Here is an 8,319-nt window from a genome sequence, read left to right on the forward strand (position 1 = left end):
ACGGTATGGGTACGGCACATGTTCGTATAGTACAGTACGGTACGAGTATGTTTCGGTAGAGTACGCGGCACGGCACGGCACGCACATGGACTGGGCCGAGCTTAAATTTTAGGCACGTGGACCTTAAAAGTACGACACGATTAGAGATGGACTAAAGCACGGTACGAAAAAAAGTACGCAATAAGTACGTTTTATTTTTTAATGAAAATAAATTTAAAATTTTATGATTTTATAAATAACTTGAAATTAAATCTTTTAGTATATTTTATTAGCTCAATTTTTTTAAATTTATTTAATTCTTAGTTTCAAAAAAAATAAAATTGATTTATGTTTATAATTTATTAAATAAATAATTGATATCATGATTTTATAAATGTGTATTAATATTAATATAAACTATGATATATGACTCTACGTAATTCTAAGTTAACAATTAAGTTAACCCTTAAAAAAATTTATTATTGTTGTTGTTAAATACTAAAAAAAATTATAATATAGAGTAAAATTTAGTAATTAATATTATACTCTCTTATTACTATTAATTTATTATTATTAAAAATAAACTTGAGTTTTGAATTCTTTATTCTATTAAATTTGAATAAGGGTACATAGATAAAAATATATATATATAAACTTGAAAAAAATAAAACAATTTGACATACGTTTTTAAAAAAAAAAAATTAGTATGTTATTTTTATTAGGCACGGCCCACGGCACAGCACCTGTGGTAGGCCACGCCTAAATAAAAAAAATAAACATGACACGATACAGTATGAAGCGCATAATGAATACAGTACGACACAAATATGAGTAGGGTTTCTTTGATGGGCGTGGGCCGGCGTGGCATGAGCCGTTGGCCACCTCTGGTTTCATCCACATCCTTTTGGAAGATACCATCGATCCATTTGTAGAGGTTACGAAAGAAAGTGATACTTTATGCTCCTGCAGTTTTGAGTGTAGGATATGTATAAAAGTAATTGCTGTTTTCAATAAATTAATTTACTCCTGAGGATTAAAAATGTATGAACTAATGGTTAGAAAAATACAACCCGATCCTGCCACGTGCCAAAGCTTGATTGCTTGTGATGATGGCGGGTTGGACAATAAATACATAAAGATAGATATACAAATATGTTCCGATTATGAAGGCGGGTTAACATTCTCCACCTGGATGGAATACAGAAATAATCATCATCTCTTCCAAGTTCCAAGAAAAAGACGTAACAAGCGTCAACAAAGAGACGTGGCAAGCGTCAACAAGTCGCTCTGATTAAATAAATGCTATTACGACCACCTCAATTGCAATGCAGTTGGTTGGTCATTGTCCGTCAATCGAGCGATAAAACTGAGATTTACATGATTTGATCTGTAGTATAAGTGTCTAACTGAGGCTCATTCATTGAATAGTGACACAGAGCAATAAATTCTCGTACAGATATATATTTACATAAATTGATATAGATTAAATTTACTAATTCAATAAAAATAAATAATGTAAGTTAGAAATTATTTAATCTAACTAATTGAATTATATTAGAGTTGTATAAAAATTTTTGTAATTTTATCTTTATTTTTCATTGGAATTGTTAATTTATTGGGTTGACCAAACAAAACTTATTTAGAAAATCAAATACTCTCATAGATCTCCTATTATTATTTGAGAATTATCATCCCCTCCCTTCAAAAATTTTCTGATGGAAATGAGGAAGAGACAGAGACATATACAAAATATTAAGAATGAGAACGAGAGTGTTGATCCCCTCCCTTCCCCTCCCCATTGTCATCCCTATGTCCAATATATCTCCATCAATATATATTATGATTAGTTCTTATGTGAAGAAGGAAAAAGATTGCAATTATATGTAAAAAGTTGGCTGGAGTCTTTAATGTGAATAATTCTTAGGGTAGAACAATTTGAACCCATAAAAATTCTTTCAACACCCACTTTTTTTAATTAAAATAATTATAAGTTATATCCTATTGTTTTAATTCATTAATTCTCATAAATTACAAAATTACCCTTGATCAAATACTTTCTCTCTCTACTATAACAATGTTCAAAACATAAAATAGTTTCACTCTATTTCAATTTTTTTTTATTCTTTCTTAGTAAATCAACTTATCTTTTTCTTAGTTTTCTCTACAACATGATCAGTTTTTACCTATTATTACTATTTAGAGGCTGTACTTCTAAGATTTGACCCAAAAAAAAAAAAAATTCTAATAGATTTAAAGTGATGTAGAAATAGGGATGGCAATGGGGAGGGGAGGGGAGATGACCAATCTCCCCGTACTCATCCCCGATATTTTGCGTATGTCCCCGTCCCCTCTCCATCCCTGTCAAAATTATTTAAGAGAATCTCCATCCCCTCCCCGAATAATAACAGGGGATCCCCGAGGGTCCCCGATCCCCGAATAACTAATATATTTTTTTTTGTTTTCGATTTTAAGTTAATCATATTAAAATTCAAATAAAAGTAAAGTTCGAAATATATTTTACATTAGTATCCATTACAAAAGTCACATACATTAAATTAGTAAGTAACGTAGCATACAATGGATACAAACTATCATGAACAAATTAATAGCCTAATACAAAATTGTTACAAATAAAATTAAATTTAGATTCAAAATTAACTTTTCAATGGTGGCGTGGGCATTTTATAAATGTGGACTATTCCCTTTACAGCACAATAGTTAAGTCAAAGCAAATCAAGAGCAAATATTATATTAGATTAGATATTAAAATTGTGATTTGCTGTGAGCAATTATAACATCTAAAAATAAATAAAAAAATAGATTTAAGTTTAAAATATTTAATGAATATTCAAATTAAAACAAAAGTTTTGGGCTAATAGAATCTGTTCGGTCTTTTTAATGTCCTAAATAAAAATTTAGGACTTTAATTAATTAATTAGGCCTAAAAGTTTAATAATATAAATATTTTGATATTTTTACCAGTAGTTATAATTTTATAATTCAAAATTTATTATTTATTTACTAGTAATTTAAAAAAATAAAAATTAAATTAAAAATTAAAATGGGGAAATGGGTAGGGGATGGGGATTCCACCCCATCCCCGTCCCCTCCCCGAATAAGAAATTGGGTAAAAAAAATTCCCCGTCCCTTCCCCGAATAAGAAATTGGGTATGAAATTATCTCCATACCCTCCCCAAATGGGGAAAATCCCTGAGGGTACCCGTCCCCGTGAGGATTTTTGCTATCCCTATGTAGAAACCTTTATTTTTTATTTTTACATGATGGGTATTGATATTTTCATTTGGTCTAGATTACAATAGTGCTAATTTGTTAATTTTTGAATAATTTTATCTGTTGAATCTAATATTTACTTCATATATCATGATGAATTTTGATAAGGAAAGGAGATGGAGGGAGAGAGAATGAGGTCAAATATGTAATTGATCATATTATATTTTTAGAATGAAAATTTTAATTAAAAAAAGAGTGCGGTGAGGAATTTAGTGGATTCAAATAGTCTCACTCTAACTCTAATCTTATTTTAATTTGACATTGAAAGAAAGTTAATAAATTACATTTTATGGGCCAATTTGGTAATATTGTAACTTTTAAAATAATTGTTATTAGTTGTGCTGTATAAATAATTAGTTATAAAGAGAATCCATTAAACGTTTGACAAAATTTATTTTTAAAGAGCTGTAAGTTTTGAAAGAAATTATGTGTTTAGTAAATTTGATTGTTAAATTACTGTAAGAATACAAGTGATTAAAATAGACATGATATTAAGTAAATTTTAATTAGACATTTATAAGCATGCATATACAATATTTTATTGCGTATATATAATAACTAATAACTAAAATAAATATTATTATTTATTAATTTTAATTTTTTTTATTTTACTATGTAATATATAATTGGTAATAATAACAATCTCTTTAAATTTAATAATTTTATTTCCTAATTAAATAATGATAATTTTATATTTTTATAATATATGTGGTAATATATATGTAATTGTATTAAATATAAAATTGAATATCAAAATCAGATTTTGAAAAGCTATTCTTTCTTGTTTTTCAAAATTAGTTGTAGGATGGGATGATTTTACTAAAAGTAATTTTTTAAAAAAAATTAACAAACATCAAAATTAATTTTTAGCTTTTTAAAATCACTTTTTGAGCCTCTCAAAAATAATCCCAAATAGGCCTTTAATACTATTGTTAAATGACACAAAATCAATACGTTTGAAATGCGAAAAATAATCTAAATTAAAATGAATGCTTGAATAGGTTAAGATCACATTTGGTCAATTTGTTTCAGCTTTCCAATTTGTTATACATGTTATCACATAACCTTACCTTACTTGCATGCAAAATTAAACTCTCGACCTTTTATCCATCAGAATAGAAAAATATAAACATGACATAACATCATTAAATTTCTACTACAATAGAGAAATTATAGACTTTCTCTAAGTACAAAACTAAAAGTAAATAAAAGTATCAAGAAGAAAATTCCTTCTACCTTATTCTATAATATGTAGATGATACAAATGGGCAATGCAGAAGGAAGAACCCCCATTAGATTAAAAGATCATTCAGTAACAAATTTCCTACGAAGTGGCTTAACACTTAACAGCGGCATTTTTTAATTCAATTTTTATTGAATTATAAGCGTTGATTTATTATATCTTTCTCAATAATTCATTCTCATATTCCTAAGAAACAAACTCTGTGAGTCAAATATATAAGTTGATTTGCTTTTGGCCAAGGCATAGTTGTTGATAAGAGCCAAAGCATTAATTACTTGTTAAATGAGCAAATTTGATAATGCGTTTTCGGATATTAGACTTCACCTTTGCATTAATTCAAGATCGTCTCAGCAAATGCATCCAAGCATGTGTTTCTTTTCCTCCAATCCCGGGTATATCCAAGATTGAATATATCACCCATTTGAAATTAACCCGAAATCTTAATCTCACACGATCCCGTTCCCACATAGATTTTTATACTGAATCATTAATATCCGCACGGCAATCTAGCAATGTTGCCGTGGCATTGTTGAAGGTGAAACTTCGAGTTTGGGATTTTGAATACACAGGGAGATATTTCCCCCTTACAAAATTAAATGTGGGGAAACTAAGCCTTCATGGGCCTGAACCCATACCCTCAACATGGTTGAGATACCCGGATTATCACTGGACAGCCTACGGACAAGAGAGTCGAATATTGATTAATGCTTAACATGCATTAATAACTGGCTTGAATTCATAAGAAAGAGAGCTAAGAGGAAGTGTTAAGGAAGCTCACACTTGTAGTGTAGCCAACAGAGCAGAGGATGATAGCAGCAGGATCAATCAGTTATGCATTGATGATGTGGCATACCACGTCATGACTGGTGATTATGAAATTATGTGTACACGTGATTGATTAGTTAAAGCTGTTATATTCAGCTGTTGAGCTTAACTTCAGTACTTGTATATAAGGAATAATTGAACACACATTACGCGTGTATTTGATTAATAAAAGCATAAGAAGTTTTCTCAGATCTGTTTTCATTTTCTCTTATTTTCTAAGTAACCAAACATCATTTTCATTCTTCAACTTGGTATCAGAGCCACATCTAGTAATGGCATCAGTAAATCTTGTTTCATCTTCTGCTCCAGTTCTTAACACAACTGTTAACTCAGCAATTTCTTCATTTACGTTCAACACTCCAGTTAAGCTTGATCAATCCAACTTTCTGATATGGAGATCTCAAGTTTTGGCTTCAATTCGAGGTAACAGACTTGAAAAGTTCATAGATGATTCAGCAACACCACCTCCCTCTCACATAGCTCAAAGGATTGGTGATGATATCAGATCTGTGGAGAATCCAGAATCTGTAATTTGGAGATCACAAGATCAAGTACTTCTTGGATGGCTGCTCTCATCAATGAGTGAAGGTATTATTAGCTTAGTGTTTAATCTGGAAACTTCTGTTGAGGTGTGGAAGGCAATTGAAACACAATTTGGATCACAATCTAAATCTAGACTTTTACATTTGAGATACATGATGAACTCAACTAGGAAAGATGATTTGAAAATCAATGATTATTTCATTAAAATAAAGTCTATAGCTGATAACATGGCTGCAGCAGGAAGTGCTTTAAACAATAATGATTTAATTCTACATATACTCTCTGGTTTGGGACCAGAATATAATTCTGTAGCCACTTATATCACTGGACAAGTAGGTGTTGGAAAGATGAATGTTAATGAGGCTAATGCCATGCTTTTAACTCAAGAAGCAAGGATTGAGCAACAAGCTCAAATGCTTGCTAGTGCAGATGTGAAACAGAATTTTGAAGCCAATCTTGTTCTGAATAGGGGATTTAAGAAAGGAAATATGTCTGGTGGTAGAAACTTTAGTGGTTATGGATACAATACTGGAAATAATGGAAGTTTTGGAACTAATCACTACAAAGGAAGCTATGGAAGCGCTGGATATGGATCTGCTGGTAATGGGGATCCTCAGTACAAAGCTTATCAAAGTGATAATCAAAGAGGTGCTGGAGGCAATTGGAATCCAAATGCTGGTAATGGAGGCTATAATAATGGTAGATCATCTGGGCAGATTAAGCCTCAGTGGAATAGTTCTAAGCCAACTTGTCAAATATGTCTCAAGACTGGACACACTGCAAACATCTGCTGAAAACTTACAGAGTTTATTAACTCTGGAGCATACAGACCACCACCAAACAGGAATCCAAAAACTGCATATTTAGCTAACATGGAGGGACCTTCTGATGCAAACTGGTACCTGGACAGTGGAGCTACACATCACCTGATAAATGACATGAACAACATGCATGTTTCTGAAAGCTTCACAGGTATTTCTAAGCTCATTGTTGGTAATGGTGCTGGTTTAGACATAACTCACTTAGGCAGTGCAGTTCTGAAAATGCATGAAAATGAAGATAATGCCTTATCAATACTTAAGCTAAATGACATACTCCTTGTACCACAAATCACCAAAAACCTTATTAGTATTTCCAGGCTGACCAAAGATAATAATATAGTGGTTGAATTCACTGACAAATTTTGTTTTGTGAAGGACAAGATGAAGAATGTGGTAATATTGCAGGGCAAGGCTGAAAAGAGTCTCTACAGATTGCTATTGGTGTCTTCAAATAAAACTCTTATCACACCATCTGGTCAGAGTTACAGTGCTAATGTTGAGTCAACCGAGCCATTAACTCCTCTGTCAATGTTTTCAAGTGTTAGTTCTGATTTCAAAAATAAAACAAACTGCTTACATACTTCAGCAGTTCCCTGTATAAATTCTGAGTGTTTGTTAAGCACCTCTGTATTTCATCAAAGGTTAGGTCACCCATCCTTTCATGTCTTAAATCATGTAATTAAAACATCTTCATTTGTTAAGACTATCAATGGAAACAGAACCTTTGACTCTTGTGATGCTTGTAAGATGGGAAAGATGCACAGATTACATTTTTCTGTCACTGAAACAAAAACAAAGTTTCCATTAGAAATATTACACACTGATTTATGGGGTCCATCTCCTGTGATCTCTCCTCAAGGATATAGATATTATGTAAGTTTTGTTGATGATTGCACCAGGTTCACTTGGATATTTCCATTAAAAACAAAAGATGAAACTCTTCATGTCTTTAAAATCTTCAAAACTCAAATCGAAAAACAACTTAGCAGACCCATTAAATGTCTTCAATCTGATTGGGGGGGAGAGTTCAGATCCTTTGTAAACTATCTTCTTGCTGAGGGAATCCAATTCAGACACTCATGTCCCTATACTCACAATCAAAATGGTTTAGTGGAAAGAAAACACAGACACATCACTGAACTTGGGTTAACATTACTTGCACAAGCTGCCATGCCTCTTAAATTCTGGTGGGATTCTTTTCACACAGCGGCCTATATTATAAACAGATTACCCACTCCTGTATTGAGCATGAAATCTCCTTATGAATCTCTATTTCAACTTTCACCAGATTACAAGTTTCTAAGAGTATTTGGGTGCTCATGTTTCCCTTTCCTTAGAGAGTATAATAAACACAAGTTTCAGTTTCATACATCCAAATGTGTCTTTCTGGGATATAGCCCTTTACACAAAGGCTATAAATGCTTACACCCTTCTGGTAGAACTTATATAGCTAGTCATGTTTTGTTTAATGAATCTTCCTTTCCATATTCATCACTTTTTCATGTTTCTTCTTCTGGAAATCAATCTTCAGATTTTCAGTATAATCTTCTCAAACATTTTTCAGTTCCAGTTTCCAATAGCAATCAAGATACTCTTGAAGCCAATGCAGCTGATAAT

General features: G+C 31.6%; 1 non-coding gene across 1 annotated transcript; it reads left to right on the top strand.

The window, feature by feature from the left end:
- The first annotated feature begins 6,126 nt into the window (after window positions 1-6,126).
- On the top strand, window positions 6,127-6,263 carry LOC127901695 (small nucleolar RNA Z247). The gene has a single exon (XR_008053939.1). It is a non-coding gene; the product is annotated as a small nucleolar RNA Z247 (small nucleolar RNA).
- Window positions 6,264-8,319: the final 2,056 nt, after the last annotated feature.

The sequence above is a fragment of the Citrus sinensis genome, chromosome 3 (assembly GCF_022201045.2).
Source record: "Citrus sinensis cultivar Valencia sweet orange chromosome 3, DVS_A1.0, whole genome shotgun sequence".
NCBI classification, from domain to species: Eukaryota; Viridiplantae; Streptophyta; class Magnoliopsida; order Sapindales; family Rutaceae; genus Citrus; species Citrus sinensis.